We start from the raw sequence: 19,601 nt of genomic DNA on the forward strand, positions 1-19,601 counted from the left end.
TAAAATCCCCATTCCCTCCCCCTCCCCCACATTTTTCGTCAAGTATGTAGCAAATCCAATCTAGAGGCTTACAAAGTCTAAATCATGATTCAGCAGAGAGCACTGTATATGGATTCTTAGGTCCTAGGGCTCAAATTATAGTTTTGCCATTTACTACCTCTCAAATCTAAGATGCCACTTTACCTTTATAGGCCTTAATTTCCTCATGTGTAAAATGAAGGAGTTAGACTAGCTGGACTCAAACATCCCTTTCATATAAAAACTGGCGATTTTATGATTCAGCAATAGCAGACTGGTCATATTATTTTTATTACAGATTTAAAATTTACTTCTGTATTGTTATTAAATTTGTAGTAAATTATTGATTTTATTTTCTTCAGTTAACTTTTGCATCTACTTTTCCATCTGACCAATTTTTCCCTTTAAGGAGCTATTTTCTCCATTTAATTTTTGTACTTCTTTTTCCATTCGACCAATTTTCCCAGTTAGGTTTTGTGTTTCCTTTTCCATTTGATCAATTTTCCCAATTAGGTTTTGGGTTTCCTTTTCCGTTTGATTAACTCTTTCTTTTAGGGAGTTATTCTCTCCAGTTAATTTTTGAACTTCCTTTTCCATTTGTTCAATTTTCCTTTTCAGAGTGATGTTCTCATCAGTGAATTCTTTTTTTATAATTTTAAAATCATTGGCCAGTTTTTCTTTTATTTCCTTCTTCAGCTGTTCCAGGTAATCTAGTTGTGCTTGCAAGAAATTCATAGTCCCTTCTGAGGTTTCAGATGGAAGTACAGTCTCAGCTCTGACCTCTTTGGTGTTTGTGTTTTGGTCCTTATCCCCATAGAAAGATTCTCTGGTTTTTTCACTTTTCGTCTGCTTTTTCCGATTCATGATGTTGGCTGAGTGTTGTAGCTTCTGGTTCTTTCAGTCAGAAGGTACAGATCTTTGTGTTGAGCTGATGTGTGTCGAGGCTAAAAGCAGGTTTTTGTTTTTTGTTTCCCAGATCAACCCTGGGGTTAGCTTGTTAGGTGTGTGGGAGGGGTGATCTGGTCTCAGGAGATCTCCTCAGCTGACCTGAGGCAAAGGCAAGGTCAGGGGATGGTGATCCCAGCTTCCCTATTGTCTTCCCTTTTCCCCTGGAGGGCTGGGGCATGCCTAGAAGCTAATGCATGTTCCCGCCCCTCCTGGGGCTCGTCTCCCAGCGCTGAGGCTTGCCTGGGTCTCAGTGCGAATTTTCTCTGCCCTGGGTCATCTGTCCTTCCAGATCGCCTCCACCACAGTAGGAAGAATCCCCCTTTGCTATTTTTCTAGCGTCTAGTGTTATGAGACTATTTGCCCCCTTCTGCTGTTCCCACTGATCCAGGATTTATCTGGGGAAATATTTTATGGTTCTTTCACGGTCATCAGGGGGGAGGAGAGAGCATTTACTGATCACTCTGCCATCCTGGCTCCCGGAAGTTCAAGTAGGTGATTTACCGAAGTTTAGTCTTCAGGCTGAAGGTTTCAAGGGCTGCTGCGCTGATATCTGGCGCTCAGCGGCTCTCACTGGCTCGGTTTGGCTTGTGTCCTGCTCCGCTGGTTTCGCCCGCCACTCTCGGGCTTCTCAGGTCCCTTCCGCCGCTGTGCGCTGGGGGCTTACCCCCGCGGAACAGATCCTTCCCGTGGACCTTCCAGTCTAACCTGGGCTCCGAATCTGTCAAAGTCTGTCACCCGCTGGATTCTACACCTCCAAAGTTTGGTCAGATTCTCTTTTCAGAGATATCCAGAGGAGTTTGTCCAGGAGCTTAGGTGAGTCGTTGCTTTCACTCCGCCATCTTGGCCTATTGATTTTATTTAAATAGCATTTTAAACGAAGAAAACTTTGCACAAATGAAAAAGTATGAAAAGTAGAAGGGTGTATTTTTGTGAAAGATCAGGGAACATCACTTCATTATATTCCAAAAATACTCCTCTAAGGATCCTCACAGCTCTAAATTTTTACAGTCATTTCAAGTCATATTTGCCTCTTTGTGATCCCATTTAGAGTTTTCTTGGCAAAGATGCTGGAGTGATTTTTCCTTTCCTTCTCCAGCTCATTTTACAGATGAGAAAACTGAACCAAACAAGATTAAGTGACTTGCCCAGGGTCACACAGCTAGATAAGTATCAGGCTGAATTTCAAGTCTTTAATTCTAAATACTATAATGCTATGGATGATAGAGTTCATGAATAGAAATTTAAAGCTAGAACAGACCACAGATTATCACACTATAAAATGTAGGTGCTGACAAATACTTAGTAATCATCTATTTTTTCTTACTGTACAGGTGAAAAAACAGACATAGAGAGGAAATATTCCTGAATTTGGAGTCTGAGCACATGCATTTAAATCTCTTCTCTCCCACTTCCTACCTTTATAAAGTTAGATGAATCACAGCTCCTATGTGAATCTCAGTTTCTTAATCTTTAAAAAGAGGGTTTTTACAAAATGATGCCGCCCCCCTTACATCTTGACCCTAATAGGACATAACTTAGTTGAGATGACAAGGTTAGAAAGGTGTAGATTTCAGATGTGAATGTAGTTTACCTACTGGGCTATTTCCCATTATATCTGTCTGCAGGAGCTTGAATTTCAGTAAGAGAAAGTAAAAGACTGAAAAGAAAGTGATTTTATGTCTGACAACATTTTCTGACTTTGGAGTTATTTAATTGAATGTTTCTCTGAGTGCTGTGTTCAGTGATTTTAAAATAATTTTTGTTTGCCATGAACCATGTTGGTTAGAACTGCCTATTGTGTCAAAAAAGAAAGGAGAGTAAACCACCCTTGAGCAGGATAGACATTTTGCTAACTCAGCTCCCTGTGAGAATCAATACCGTATCATAACTTTTTGGTGTTCCTCTTGTTGTTGAAATAGTGTAGTTTAAAACATAAAGAATCTATTCTTCCTTTGGAAAAAGCAATGTTTAAATTTTCCACCTGATGCGTCAAAGTGTTATATTTTGTGTCAAGTTGCTCAGTCGTGCCAAATGATAGCACGTATCAGGGATACAGAGATAAAAATTCTCTGACTTGCACTGAGTTCCCCGTAGTGTGACATATCAGCATAGAAACATATGTGGAAATAATACATTGTACTGCAAACCACAGATAATGAACTCCATTAAGAAACATGTCAAATTTCCAAATTCAGAGAGAGCTGATATGTATTTTTTTAAACCGTGGGGCAAGGTAGGAAAACAGGGTGACATCAATATTATTTAGCTTAATAAAATTAAGAAAATTGGGTGATTTAACATAGCTGAATGATGGATGGCTCTGAAAGATAGAACTAGAAGCAGCTGAGTACAAACCAATACACTGAAGGTGGCTATAAATTTTGTGTAGAAGAGAATTCTGACTTAGCAGTATTTTCTCATAAAAAAAGAAATTAGAAAATAAAATACAAAGCCAAATTCTTTCAAGGACTAAAGCAATCCCAGGAGAACAAATGATGCCAACCACTTAAATCCCTGACTTTTAAAACTTGAAAGGGTCAGTTGCCTAACCCATACTGATTGCCTTCAATTTTTTCGTAGTACCTACTATGTAATAGACTCTCTGATAGGTGGTGGCATGTGACAGTGATCAAATTAGGATCTTTGGCTGATTTTATTTTACTAAAATTGGCTTTGGTTGAATAATGTGATTAAAGAAGATCTTTCCCACCATTGATGGACCTGCCCATTGAGAAAAGTTCGATTAGGGAAGTTGTTTTGTTGGAGGGTCCCAAGTACTTTTCTTTTTTTTTTTTTTTTTTCTATTGAGGCACTATATCAGAGCTATATGCCCTCTGTTCTGAAAAGTGTATAAATACTCTGAAGGTGAGGTTGTACTTTGGAGCCTACTGACTAGAAAGTGTTTCTTTGGTCAGAGAGATGCAGAAGCTACTAAGGAGCCACCTGGATAAAATCTAGAAGTTGGTGCTTCCCTGTCTGGTAACTATATGTATGCAATAGTCAGACAGTTTTGGAAGCGCTGTCTTTTAACATTTCATTTCTCTGTATTTTCTCTGAAATTTTGATTTTGATTTTCTCTTATTTCTGTGCTTGATAAAAGTGATTGTTAAGCCCTCAGAGGTTGTCTTTCCTTTTAGAGAAGCAGATCAAAAAACCTGTAGTAGCAGGACTCCCATGTATGTTGAGGTGCTTACTGATACATGGTACAGTACCTGCTCTAAAGGATATCATGTATAACTGGGAGGAAAAAACATACACATATAAAGTATGTGATAAAGTGAATGAAAAATTTACATGAAGTACATACTAAATCATTTTTGAGAGGAAAGTAGACAAAGACCTTATGGAGAAGGTGACGTGTGAGAAGAGTATGAAGCAGCTCTCCCCAAATTTTGGAATGGCCAGCTACTCAGTGTTCTATATTTATTAGGAGTTTTAGAAGTTTGCCTGTCACATAAAAATCTTTCTCCCTGTAGCTTCCCTACAGAATTCCTAACTGTATCTTTTTGTACAAAACTAAAGCAAGACATGACAAAAAAACAGATTTTCTTTATACATTTGAAAGTAGTAATCAAGAATTCCCTGAGTGCAACTTTGGAATTAAGGTCCCACCACTTTGTGTCAGGCACCATAAGTACTGAGGATACAAAAATCGAAATAAAGTCTCTGCCCTAAAGTAATAATTTCTATTATTCTATTTCCATTTATTCTATATCTATATATTCTATAAAATAATAATTCTATTAGAGGGTCTGAGGTGGGGAGTTGAGGGCATGCAGGAGTAGACAGGTAGGCATTAAAAGAAAAACCCTGTTTCAGGTCCCACCCTGGTTAATTCAAGGCACACAGGAAATAAGATGAAAAAAGAGGTTATTGACATCACAAGACAGAAAGCAGCTGGAGTGGGGCTGCTGGCAAATCCAAGCACCAGCTTGATTTTACAGACAATAGTAAAAATCATTTATATATAAGGGTATATAGGGGTAAAACAATCATGATTTAGTGAGGTGGGATGTGTCATTTCAGTTCCTTCCAATTATTGCATTGGGTGATGAGATTAGTTTTCAGGTGCCAGTTTTCAGGAGTAGTCCTCAAGCTATGGGATTAGTGTGTGGATGATGGGATTAGTCTACAGGTGATGGCATTAGTCTATAGGCCATGGGATTAGCCCTCAGGTGATGAGATTAGCCTAAAATGGATGGCACTCTCACAATCTGATTGAGTGCAGTATCCAAAGATTGAACAAGGTTAAAACTGGAGGGTCATTCAGACTGTATTTTGTCCAGGGTTTTGACTTTGCCCATAAGTAATCACAAGATAATTTTAGGAGGGGAATGTTCCTGACAGCTAGAAATATCAAGAAAGACTTTCCTTAGGACATAGTGCACTACAGAAACATTAAAGGTAACTAAGGATACTAAGAAGCAGGTGTGATCAGGTTTGACTTTCAAAGCATGGGTTGCATTTCTGGTTTTTGCACAGGCATGAAGTGATATGATGTAGTGGCAATCCTGGGGAATAGTAACGATAGATTTGTCAGAATATAGAAAAGGTATATAAGGATAGTCAAGAGCCAAATTATAAAAGACTTTAGGTCAATAGTAACTTGTGCTTTATCCTAGAGGAAATTAGGAACAACTTGGGAATTTTTGAGCAGGAAACTGATATGACTGGACCTGTAAAAAGAAGATAGAAAGAAGAGGAAATAAGCAAGACTCAGATCTTATTGAGTCGTTCTGTAATAAGAACAAATCATATTGATTCTATCTCAAAACATTTTGCAACTGTCCCCTTCTTTCTGTACATGGTACCATCCAAGTTTATGCCATTATCTCTCATCTAAACTATTGCAATAGCTTCCTAATTCTCTCCCTTCTCCAATTCATTCTCCACACAGCTGCCAAACTGATTTTTCATGTTATTATTCTATTTATTTTTTACACTTAATATTATTTTATTTTTTCCAATTACATGTAAAGATACTTTTCAACATTGATTTTTGTTAAGATATTGAGTGCTAAATTGTTCCCCTTACCTCCCTTTTCTGTCCACTTCCCAAGACAATAAGCAATCAGATATAGGTTATTCATTTGTAGTCATGTTGAACATATTTCCACATTAGCAATGTTGTAAAAGAAAAATTGGAACAAAAGAGAAAATAAACATGAAAAAGAAAAATCAAAAAAGAAAAAATAATCGATAATAGTGTCTTTTGGTCTACATTCAGACTGTCTCCATGATTTTTCTTTGGATGTGGATAGCCTTCTCTCTCCTGAGTCATTTGGAATTGTCTTGGATCATTGTCTTACTGACAATGTATGTGTATTTGTGTGTATGTGTGCACGCACATATGTACATACACAAATATATACATATATATGTATATCTATATGCATGCATGTATACATGCATGCACATATGTACATATATCTTCAATGTAATTTGGGCAAAGAGGACAAAAGAAGTTTCAATATATCAGTAAAAGTTTTATGCAGAAAGAAGGACATGGGCTGAATCTTGAAAGAAAATAGAAATTCTATGAGGCAGAGAAGAGAAGGAAAGTCATTCCATTTTGCATCTGCTGTTTTGCCTGTTTTCAACTCCAGGGGAAAAAAAATGCCCCTCCTAGAATAAGCTCATTATTTCTAATCTCATCACCATGTTGCTAACTCAAGCCTTGATTCATATAGAATTGTTAAGGAAAAAGCAAGCCAAACGGTGTAGGGCCTTTAGTGCAAGACAAATGAGAATTGGTTAAAGCAATTGGTATGATTATCTTGGAAAAGGGAAGACTTGAGGAAGGACCGGATAGCTGTCTAACTCTTATTTGAAGATTTGTAACTTGGAAAAAGCGTAATTAGGTGCCATATTATGCCTTGGCAAATGGCCAAAGGAAATATTAGGAAAATAGACTATATTAGACTTGATGTTAGAAAATAAATATCTTTCTAATAATTCAAAATTGTCCAAAATTGCAATGGCTTGCCTCAAGAGATGGTGATCTCTTTCTTTCTTGGAAAGGAAAAATGGAAAGACAGAATGACCATTTCTCAGTTTTGCTATAATGGGATTTCTTTTGGATATGTGTTGGATTACATAACTTCTAAGATAACTTTTGACTCTCAAATTCTTCAGATCTATCTTTCAGTGAATAGACGTGGGAAAGAAATAGAGAAAGGTATCAAGGATAATGTTGAGCTTGTAAATTGGTAAGAATGGATGGATGGTAGTGACCATAACAGAGACTGGGAAGTTGGAAAGAAAGAAAGTTGCTGAAGTTGATAGAAAATGATTTATACTATGGAAAAATTGATTTGAGGCTTCCATGAGCCATTCAGTTTGAAATAATCTAGTGGACAGTAGGGGATATGAAAGTCTGAGGATAAAAGGAAAAGGAAGGATACAAGCATTTACTAAATATTTAATATGTAACATACACTATGCTAAGCGATTAACAAATATTATCTCATTTAATTCTGACATTTACCCTGGAACATATGGACTATAATTATCCAAATTTATAGTTGAGGAAATTTGGAAGATAAATGTAAGTGACTTGTTCAGTATCACACAGTAATTGTGTGGGGTTGCCTTTGAATTCAAGTCTTCATTACTTCAGGACCAAGGCTATTTGTCTCTAGTAGAATCACACACACACACACACACACACACACACACACACATCTTTTGCTGTTTAAATAACTTCCAACAAAATAACTCAGATGACATTTTTAGGTTAATGTGACTTAGAGCTGCTAGGGAATATATAGTAATTAGAGCTAGAAGGAAGCTCAGATATTCATGTCCAAACCCCCCATTTTGCAGATTAAGAAACTAAGGACCCAAAATGTTAAGTTACTTATCCAAGGTTATAAGTAGCAAGTTACAGTTAAAATTTACATCCATGTTCTCTGGTTCTCTACTACCTCTTAACATTAGACTAGAGGCTCTTAACCTGGGGACCACTGAAAGCCTAAAGGTAAAATTTCAGAGAAGTCTTAGAACTTGGCTAGGAAAACAAATTACATCTTAATTTTCACTCATCCCTAACTGATACCTAGCATTTCCTTTAATTATTAAAATACAACAACATGATTCTGAGAAAGGGATGCACAAGCTTCTCTTCTCTAGCACAGGGGTCTATCAATTACACACACAAACACACGCACACACACACACAAATATTAAAACTCCTTCATCAAACCATGACTTCTCTTTTCTAGACTAAAATCTAAAGTAATAGAGTCAAGGTATTTTGAAAAAAAAGTTTCATCAATTCAAGATGGAAGAAAGGGAAATTATTTGAAAAACAGTCAGGCTTTTGCTTTAGTAGAAAAGCAAGCTCACTACGTATCAGCTGCATGATAAAACAGCCAAAAGGGCGAGATGCCCTCAAGGGTTTTTTGGTTGTTGTCCCTGGTTCTTGAAGAGGACCAAAATGACCTCACCATAATAAAATGAAGTTTGAATGTGTCTGACTGTGGCTGATCAGAACAATACAAGCTTGGAATGCCCTACCACAGTTGGGCACAGATACTCCATGTGAACATTTGGGGTGGTTACTCCAAATTTACGCATCCTACATCTCCTTTGTGCTGTTTCAATTCTTCTTTACTCATAGAGCACAGCACATTCTCTGATGTGGGCACACTATGCTGAGTGGTCCTGTGCCAGTGTTTCCTATGTTGCACAGTCAAATCCAAAGTTCTTGAGAGAGACCTTGAGAGTGTCCTTGTATGGCTTCTTCTGACCACTATGTGATTGCCTGCCTCATGTGAGTTGTCCATTAAAGTCTTTTTGACAAGTGTACATTTTGCATTAGAACAATGTGGCCAGCCCATCAGAGTTGCACTCTCTGAAGCATAGTGTGATTGCTTGGCAGTTTAGTTTGAGAAAGGACCTTAGTGTCTGGTACCTTATGTTGCCAGGTGATCTTCAGAATCTTCCTAAGACAGTTCATATAGAAGTGATTCAGTTTCCTGGCATGTTGCTGGTATACCATCCAGGTTTCACAGGCATAAAACAATGAGTTCAGCACAATGACTCTGTAGACCTTCAGTTTGGTAGTCAGTCTAATACCTCTTCTCTCTGAAACTTTTCTTTGGAGCCTCCCAAACACTGAGCTAGCTCTGACATTGCATGTGTCAACCTCGTTGTCAATGTGTACATCCATGAAAAGTACACTATCAAGGTAAGTGAACTTATGCACAGCATGCAAAACTTCTCCATTTGTTGTAACCAATGGTTCCATACATGGATAGTGTGGCGGTAGCTGATGGAGCACCTGTGTTTTCTTGGTGTTAACTATTAGGCCAAAATTAGCAAGGCAGCAGAGAATTGATCCATCCTTTGTTGCATCTCAGCTTCAGAGGCTGCATTGAGTGCACAATCATCTGCAAACAGAAAATCACGAACCAACACTCCCTCCACTTTGGTCTTAGCTTGTAGTTTTTTCACATTGAAGAATTTACCATCCGTGTGGTAGCTGACGTTGATTCCTTTTTCATTCTTATTGAAAGCATTGACAACATGGCTGAAAACATCATGCTAAAAAGCTTGGGAGCAAGCACACAGCCCTGTTTCATTCCATTGGTGACTGGGAAGGCACAAGAACATTGTCCATTATCCAGAACCTGGGCAAACATACCATCATGAAATTGACATACAATGCTGATGAACCTCTCTGGGCAACCAAATTTTGACATAATTTTCCATAAGCCCTCACAACTAACAGTGTCAAAGGCCTTGGACAGATCTACACCAAAATGTCATTGAAAGTGATCAAGCAAAAGTAAGGTCACTTCTTCCTGGAGTGCAAGCTTGGATTGTAATTGATTTCCAAGTAAAATTGTTTATTGAAGTATATAATTCATCTAATTATGACTGCTTTATAAATTTTTGTTTTCTCTTTCCAAAAGATCTGCAACTTTAATTTCACATTCAAATGAACAAAGGGACATAAGGCTGCATAAAATTTTTAAGGGAGGTGTTGATGTTGAAAACAGCCTGGAAGCATATGAGATTTTTTCATTATATAACCTTTAAAGTTCTACCCATATTTAATGTTCTATGACTATTTTCTTAACCTTCACTGTCTAATAATAGGAGTATATATCATTAGTCAGTATCTGTTGAGTATTTCTGTCATTCATGTACCCATATAAAGTTCTGTGTGATATAAAATACTTAGAGTCAAAAATGGGGGAAAAAAGATTGATATACAAATAAATAAAAGATAATGAAGTATGACATACATAGTTCCTTAGAAAAAATACCATTCATATTCCCTCAAAGGAAATCACATACGTGCATTTGTTCATGACATCTCAGAAGTGTTTATCCTTCTCTACTTTCACACCAAAGAGTCTATGAAGGTGGAAAATAGCATCTTTAATTCAGTCTGGATTTCATTCTTATTATAGCTCATGAGTCAATCTATTTCTAGGAAAGGGGAAGAAATAGGATGTGGTGGAAAGAACACTTTTTTGAAGTCAGGAAACCTAGGTTCAAATTGCTTCAAAAAGGTTTCTGGCTGTGTGGCTCTGGGCAAGCTGTTTGCCCTTTTATGCCTCAATTACCTTATTTTATAATTTTGTCTATATTTTGGTCTTGTCTTCTTATCACATCCATACCAAGATAGAAGGGAGAGCTTTTCAACAATAAGATCCTGAAAAGAGAAAGTGTTAAGGCATGAAAGTTAATGGGAGAATAAAGCAAGTAATTCTAATAATCACAGGAGGAACTCCAGAAAAGTAGTTCATGCAACCTGTACCTGAAAAGGGATCCTCTTTACAGCTTCATCCACAAGTAGTTCTGCCATCCTTCCTTCTTGCCATCACTGTTAGTCTTCTAGTAAAAAGGAACTAATTACCTCCAGAGGCAAACCATTACACTTTTGGACATCTCAATTTGCTAAGGATTTCCTTATGTTAGCCAGAGATTTAACTTTCTGCACCTATCTCACTCCCTTCCACCTCCTGTCGTTGGTCATCATTCTGCCCTCCAAAATAAAGTTATAATATTGGGTTTCATTATAGAAGATTCTGTTTCAAATCCTACTTCTGCCATTTGCTCCTTGTTTGACTTTAGACAAATTGCCCAAGTTTTCTATGTCCTAGTTACCTTGACTATAAAAATAAAACATTCAATTAAATGTCCTCTAAGACCTCTTCTACCTATAAATTTATTATGTTATGGTATTAGAAGTTAAAACACTTCATGATAGTTTCTTTTAATTGATACTTGAAAACTGGAATTAGATTGCCTCACTACACACACACACACACACACACACACACACACACACGCACACACACACACACACACAACTCCAGCTTCAACCTTAACACCCCAGTTCTTTAATTCTCAAGAACTATGCCAATTTTTTTAACTTTCTATCTCCAATGCCCAATACTATCCTTGGCAAAGAGAAGGGTTTTATAATAAAATGCTTATTGAATTAGGTTGAGTAGATTATAAAAGAACGAATTTCTAAAACTGATTCCTCTAGACCAATGGTTGTTAGTTGTTGTCCTTCATTCTCTAAGAGGACCAAAATGACATCACTATGAAGAAGTAAAATTTCAGTGTGTCCAACTGTAGCTGATCACACCATACAAGTTTGGAGTGCTCTACCACAGGTTGGGCACAGATAGTCCAGGTGAATATTTGGGGTGGATACTTCAAATTTGCACATCCTATATTTACTTTGTGCTGTCACAATTCTGCTTTGCTCATAGAGCACAGCATCCTTTTTGATGTGGACACTCCATCCTGAGTCGTCCTGTGCCAGTGTCTCTCATGTTGCACAGTCAAATACAAAGTTCTTGAGAGAGACCTTGAGAGTGTTCTTATATCACTTCTTCTGACAAAAGAACAAATTCCTAAAACTGATTCCTCTAGACCTGTGACAAATCCCTTGGAGTATTATTTCAGGAGAGGCAGTCTTTTAGACTTTTGTAATTCTCATTCCATAGGTTGCCACTAATTCAGCCTATGGACTAAATTAGTCTTAATTACTCATTCTCTGAAGGTCACTGTTTCCCAGCTGACTGATGGATCATAAAGCTACATGTCTTCTCTTTATTTTAGTTAACCTGCTTTAGCCATAATTGGAAACATCTTAGAGAACAGAGCAAACTATTATGACAAATATCACAACTAGCTGTTCTCATCAGAGAATATTCAATTGCCAAGCTGGAATCAGAAGCTAAGGTAGAGATTTATTGTCTCCTATGGGCTTTTTATGGAGACCTCCTCCTTGGAAACATCTTTTGGAGAAGAGCGTATTTATATTGATTCTGGAAGGAGACCAAAGAAGGCAAGAGGCAGATCACTCTATGCTTACCTCTTCACTCTCTTTTCTTCCCTTGTCTTTGAAAAAAAACATGCAGATTCCCCTCTTTTTCATCACAGGATGCTTGAGATTCAGCGTTCCAGTCAACTGCTGCTTCCATATACCGTGGATAGCAAGAATTGTTGAGGAGCAGTCAATGAAGTTAAGATGAACTCAGATTCCAATAAAAGGGACATAGTTTCCAAATATATGGAAGTGATATTTCCACTTTACTCTTCCCTCCTCAGACATTATCCAGAAATAGTGTTCAATTCTAGTCACCCAAGTTTAAGAAAAAAAGTCAAATATTGGAGAGAGTCCAAAGAAGAAAACCAGGATGATGAAGGCACTGAGTCATAGATATATGAAGATCAGTTAAAAAGAAAAAAACCGGGGGTGTCTTAGAGAAAAAAATGGAGCACGACAATTAACTTGCTATACATCTTGATGGCTATAAGGAGGGAGGTTTTTTTTTTTTTTTTTAATCCCAAGCAAAACAATCAGGAGCAATTATGTGGAAACTATAAAATTGTATTCCTAAGCTTTGTGTCAGGAAAATTTTCATAACCATTTTATCTGTCCAAATGTGGATCAGGCTGTCTCAAAAAATAGTGGGTTCCCTCTCCTCAGAGATCTGGTTAGGAGAGAAAGGGTGAAAGGAGAGAGAGGACAAATAGGAGGAAAAATAGGATGGAGGAAAATACACAATTAGTAATCATAATTGCAAATACAAACTGTGAATGAAAATGGAAGTGAATAGCAGAGCAGATCAAAAAGCAGAATCCTAAAATATGTTGTTCATAAGAAAAATATTCTAAACAGGGAAATAGACACAGAGTAAATGGAAAAGACTGGAGGAAAATCTACTATGATTAAGCAGAATTAAAAACAAAACACAGGTAACAATCTTAATCTCAGATAAAGTAAAAACAAAAAAAATAGGTTAATTAAAGAGATGCAGAAGGAAATTATATCTTGCTAAAATGTATCATAAACAATGAAGTAATATCAGTACTAAACATATATGTACCAAGTAGTATAGCATCCAAATTCTTAGAAGAGGAGTTACATGAAATACAGAAAGAGAGAGGAAAAAAATATAGTAGTGGGGGACCTCAACCTCCCCCTCTCAGAATTAGATAAATCTAACCACAGAATAAACAACAAAGAAGTTAAGGGGGAGAATAGAATTGTAGAAAAGTTAGATATGATAGACCCCTGGAGAAAACTGAATGGGATTAAAAAAGGATCATACTTTTTTTTTCTTAGTGATATATGACTCCTACACAAAATTTGACATGTATTAGGGAATCAAAACCTCACAATTAAATAAAGAAACGCAGGAAGAGAGAGTACATTCATTTCAGATCATTATACCATCAACATTATGTGTACTAAAGTGCCAAGGAAAGAGTGATTAAAATTTAATTGGATACTATATAAATTAATTCTAAAGAATGAAAGGGTCTAAAAATAAATCATAGAAATGATCAATAATTGAATGAAGCAGCATGACTATAATGGCACAATATGCCGAAATTTATGGGATGTAACTAAAACAGTTCTTAGGGAAAAGTCTATATCTCTAAATGCTTCCATGAATAAAATAGAGAAAGAGCAGAAGAATCGATTGGGCCTGCAAACAAAAACAACAATAATAACAAAACAAGAACAAATTAAAAATCTCCAAATACATACCAAACTAGAAATTCTGAAAATCAAAGGAGAGATTAATAAATTGCAAGTAAGAAAACTATTGAATAAGTAAAACTAAGAGTGGGCTTTATGAAAAATAAGATAGATGAAACTTTGGTTAATTTGATTTAAAAAAAGAAAGAAGAAAACCAAATTACCCATATGAAAAATGAAAAGTGTGAATTTGCCAACAATGAAGAAAAGAAATAAAGCAATAATTAGGAGCTATTTTACCTAATTATATGCCAATAAATCTGACATTATAAGTGAAATGCATATTGACAAAAATCTAAAGTGCCAAAATCAACAGATAAAATAAAATACTTTAAAAAAAATTTTAGGACAAAATATTGAATAAGCCATCGATGAATGCCCCAAGAAAAAATCTCCAGGGCCAGATGGATTTACAAGTGAATTCTACCAAACATTTAAAGAACAATAAACTATTTGGAAAAATAGGCAAAAGAAAGAATTTCCTAGTCAAACTCTACTTCAGAGAGTGCAATTCTGATTAACTGGTTACATTTTTCAAATGCAAAATATCAGCTTTCTTCTCTTTTATGGAGAACTCACACAGGGCAGGCATTCACATGGTGGTCAGAAGGCGTGATAGAGGGACATTTTTAAGGTCTGTCTTAAGCAGTTTGAAATTGATTGCGTTACATGAAAGATGATGGCCCAGGATTGCTCAGCATGATATGCCCACATCAGAGAAGCTGCTGTGCTCTATGAGGAAAGCACAATTGAAATAATTCAAATGAAACAAAGAATATGCAAATTTAGAGAATCCACCCCAAATGTTCACACAGACTACTTATGTCTACTTGTGGTGGAACATTCTGAGCTCATATCGATTTGATCAGTCACAGTGAGACACACTGAAATTTGACTTTGGCATAGTAAAGTCATTTTGGTCCTCTTTGAGAATGAAGGATGATAAGTATACTAGGTTTTCAGGTCAAAATGATGAATTTTTATTCAAATCAAAATGAATACAATGGTCCCAGTGGGTACTAACTCCTCCTGCCAGTCCTAGGAAGATAAATAAGTTTAACTTTTAGGGGAGCTATGGCTCTCTAGTAATGTCACATTCAAAATTCAGCTATGAGGAAGAGACATAAAGGGGTTTCTCTCTAAAAACGACTTTATAGTTTTGTATCTCCCCATTTTATTGCACAGTGTTCTCTCAAAAAAAAAAAAAAACCTCTTCTATTGCATTTAAATTCTTTCATCCTTCAAAATATCCCTTACTTATGTAGGTGATGGAAAACTGTTATGTTAGTAATACATATTTTCTACATATTTCCTACCATTGTCCCAATTCCAGTATATTGATATTTTTCATTTTCATTTTGAGCCTTCATCTGTACACTGCAAGGATAAATTAAAATAGGGTAGAAAAGTGAATATAGTTAGAAGAGAATGGCTTTACTTGGGGCATCAGGATAGGAAGGAAAATAGCACTAAAACTGGCAAGAGTAATTTTTTTTAATAGTATGTGTTGAAACAAGTCTCTTACTCTATTTCTGCCCCTCAATTGGCTTCTTTAATTTTAATAACACTGACTTGCATTTAGTGCTTTTTACTGTTTTTAAAGTATTGTTCAGCCTAGAGGCTGATGAGCTACCCGAGCCTTCTTACCTTTTCACTGGTCTTCGGTGGCCAACTGGATAAATGTATTGAGAGAAGAGACTTTCCAGAGTCAAACAAGGGTTAGGCTTTATTCAGGGTCTTAGTTACGTATCCATATGCAGGGTGAGTTCTTTCCCCCGGGAGAGAGGAATCCTTCTCCTCCCAAGGGGCAAGGATCATACAGCAAGAGGATGGGAGTGGAAGAGGGGAGGGACCCTCTTCCCTCCAAGGGCCCTGCAGCAAGAAGAGCCCCCGGAGGGGACTCCGCATCCAGAAAAGCGCCTTCAGGCTTTCCTGTCCCTACTTAAGCTCTCCCACCTCATAGTTTGCACGTGAATACCGTGTGTGCTCTCAGCCCCTAGGTAATTAACAACAGGTGTGCTCAGACCACTGACCAATCTCAAGGGTGGGATGCTCTCCCCAGCAAGTTTCCCACTGAGAAGAGGTGGAAATGAACGAGATGGCCCGTGTTTCACGCCTCAATCCCCAGCTGTTCCCTGGGGGGCCTCGTGAGAACTCTGAGGTTTAGAAGTCCTCACTTTTACCTGCCCGAGACTGTCCACGTGAAAACTGAGCTTACACCCCCAACAAAGTATCTTCTTTTTTTCCTGTGATCCGCACAGTCACCCTCAGAGTGAAGCAGGGAAGGGACCCATTTTGTAGTTTATGAAACATCATAAAATGAACATCCTTTTACTGGTACTAACAAAAAATACCTATTCAGTATTATTGTTCAAGCATTTTTCAGTCATATCACATTCTTTTTAACTCCATTTGAGTTTTTCTTGGCAAAGATACTGAAGTGGTTTGTCATTTCCTTCTCCAACTCATTTGATACAGGAGGAACTGAGGTGCAGAGAGTTAAGTGTTGTATCCAGAGTCAAAAAGCTACTAAGTGTCTGAGGCCAGGAAAAAGAGTCTTTCTGCCTTTGGATTCCAGTCCCAGGACTTTATCTACAGTATCACCTAGTTTCCAGTCCATTCAATACATATTTGTGTAAAAAAAATCAGAACATGTTGTACAGAGGTTAGTACTAGACAGCTAGGGGAATTAAAAAGCTCAGAAAATATAAATACAAAGAAATTATTTATGTCCTTAAGGAATTTAGAGTCTAATGAGAAATACAATATGAAAACAGGTTAAGAAAATAAAACAAATAAAACCACTAAAGTCAAAGGAAGGAGATGGCAAATCAATTTTCTCATAAAAGGGAAAGAAAGGGGGAGAAATGATTCCAGCAGCAGGTAGTTGAGGGTGACAGAAAAGTTGCAAGAAACTGAAGGAAATGAAATCATATTTCTTCAAAAGATTCTAGGACAAGGGAGAAAACTATTCAAGTAAATCTTTGTGATTATGCCAAATACAGGCAGAGACAACCATAGGCAAAATGGTGGAATAGTCTTGGTTTGCTTGAAACAGAGCTGTTCTCTTCTATATATTTTTCTCTACTTCTGGATATCACTGTCCTCAAAAACTTCCTTTTCCCCTAGAAAAAGTGAAGTCATTTTCCCAAGGTCACAGAGCTAATTATTACTATATTTGAAACAAGTTTTTTAATATTGTGACTCTCAATGATCTTTCCATTATACAGTTCTCTCTCTCTCTCTCTCTCTCTCTCTCTCTCTCTCTCTCTCTCTCTCTCTCTCTCTCTCTCTCTCTCTCTCTCTCTCTCTTTCTCTCTCCTTCTCTCTCTTCCCCTTTTCCCCCCTCTATTTCTCTGTCTTTCTCTCTCTCATTTCATCAGTCCTTTCTCTCTCCCCTTTACATTCTCTTTCTCTGTCATCAAATCTTTGTTAATGAAAAGATACTTGACAATATTAATGTGAAAACCCTCAAGATGAAGTAGTTCATCTACTGTTCTAGAAAATAATATTTCCATGTATTCAAAATATATTTGTCTCCCATTCTTCATAACACTTTAGATAATAAGGAGTCATCATGTGCATTACAAGTCTTTTCTTGTGTAGGCTATCTCCCATCCTTTAAATTGTTTTTTATGAGATAAAAAAAAAAAATCATTACCCTATTTAAATTCTAAGGCCAAATTCCATTTTTATGGAACTCTTTATAGGGTGACAGTACCTGAACACAGAACTACAGATGAGGTCTGATCAAAGTGTAGGATAACAGAATTCTCATGTTCTTCATTCTGCCACTAATCCTCCATTTAGGGGGAGGAGAGTGGGTTGGAGAATCATTAGCCATTTTGAATGTCACATTTGTTAATAATTCATATTGAATGTAGTGTAGTAAGTCCTTCCTCTTAGATCCCCTTGATAAAGTTGATTCCTTGTCAAGATTAACTACTTATTAAAAATAAGAGTGGGGAATCAGATCCTAGTTCTGACATTTCTAATATCTGCTGCAAAAGATGGTAACTCATATCCAATGTTTCTGCAAGGCCCTGAAGATAGATTGTTCTTATCTCATAAATGATACAAAAACAAGTGTAGTTCATACTTTTCCCAGACCTTTAACATCACATTTTAGGATGATTTAATATGTCATGGCTCAGCATACATTTGAGCTATGCCTTCAGATTTGGCGTTTAAAAGAAGCCTTGGAGAACAGGAGATGGAGAGAATGAGAACTGAAATGGGAAAACAAAAACTGGTTTGGTACACATAGACTTTTACTTAGCAGTTCTTAACGTGCTTTTGTGTTATAGATCCTGTTAGCAGACAATAAGACCTACGAATCATTTCTCAGAATAAAGGTTTTTACGTGTATAAAATAAAATACCTATGGTTACAAAGAAATCCAATTACATTCAAAGATAGATAGAAAAATAGGTAGATAGATAGATAGATAGATAGATAGATAGATAGATAGATAGATAGATAGATAGATAGATAAATGATATATAGATCAGGAAAGCACATGTCCACAGTGGAAGAAATTAATCTGTCATTAAATTGACAATATTTTTAAACTATTATTGTGTGCCAGAAACTGTGCTAAACATTAGATATGTAAGAAAGAGAAGACTGTAATTGCACACCATGTTGAGTGGTCCTGTGCCAGTGTCTCTCATGTCACACGTGTATGTATATATATATATATATATATATATATATATATATATATATATATATATATATATATATGTAAATTAAACCTAGTTTTCATGCTATTTCCTCATTACGCTGCTCCTTGAAAAAAAAAAAGTAGGTGTTACAGTGGATTAAGTTCTGGGTATGGAGTCAAGAAGTGCTGAGTTCTAATCCATGCTTAAATGTTTACTAGTTATGTGACCCTGGGTAAGTTCCTTAGTCTTTATTTGCCTCAGTATTCTCACCTGTAAATGGAGAACTTAGTAGCAGCATCTACCTCACAAGGTTGTTGTGTGAGTGAAATGAGATATTTGTAAAGCTCTTAACACAGTGTCTCCTATATAGTAGGCACTATGTAAATTTTTATACCCTTCCTTTGAGAAAAGGTACTGTTGTTTTCTATTTTTAATTTTTCTCAGAGGTATAGGCGAGTGACAGGGTTATTGTTGCTGCTTTTAATATCCCTAGAATTACTACAATGTCTGGAAGGTAGGAGCTTAAGAAATTTTTGTTGATTACTTAATTGACTGATAATACACACACACATACACACACACACACACACACACACACACACACACACACAGACACCACAAACTTAATCGTTTGCTTGTTTTTTGAAGAACTGTTTTCAATCCACACCAGTAATTGTGGAGTTGAACAACTGTACCGAAATGAAAATCTCTACATTTATCTGTATTTTTTTTTCAATTTCATCTTTTTAGATTTAATCGTTGTCCTTCATTCTCAAAGAGGAACAAAATGACACCATTGTACTGTAATCAAAATACAGTGCTTGCAATATTTTCTCCTTTATTGGGGAACTTTGAAATTTGGCTATAATATTCCTGAGAATTTTCATTTTGGGATCTCTTTCAGGAGGTGATTGGTAGATTCTTTTCATTTCTTTCTTACCCTC

The sequence above is a fragment of the Notamacropus eugenii genome, chromosome 1, assembly GCF_028372415.1.
Source record: "Notamacropus eugenii isolate mMacEug1 chromosome 1, mMacEug1.pri_v2, whole genome shotgun sequence".
Taxonomy (NCBI): domain Eukaryota; kingdom Metazoa; phylum Chordata; class Mammalia; order Diprotodontia; family Macropodidae; genus Notamacropus; species Notamacropus eugenii.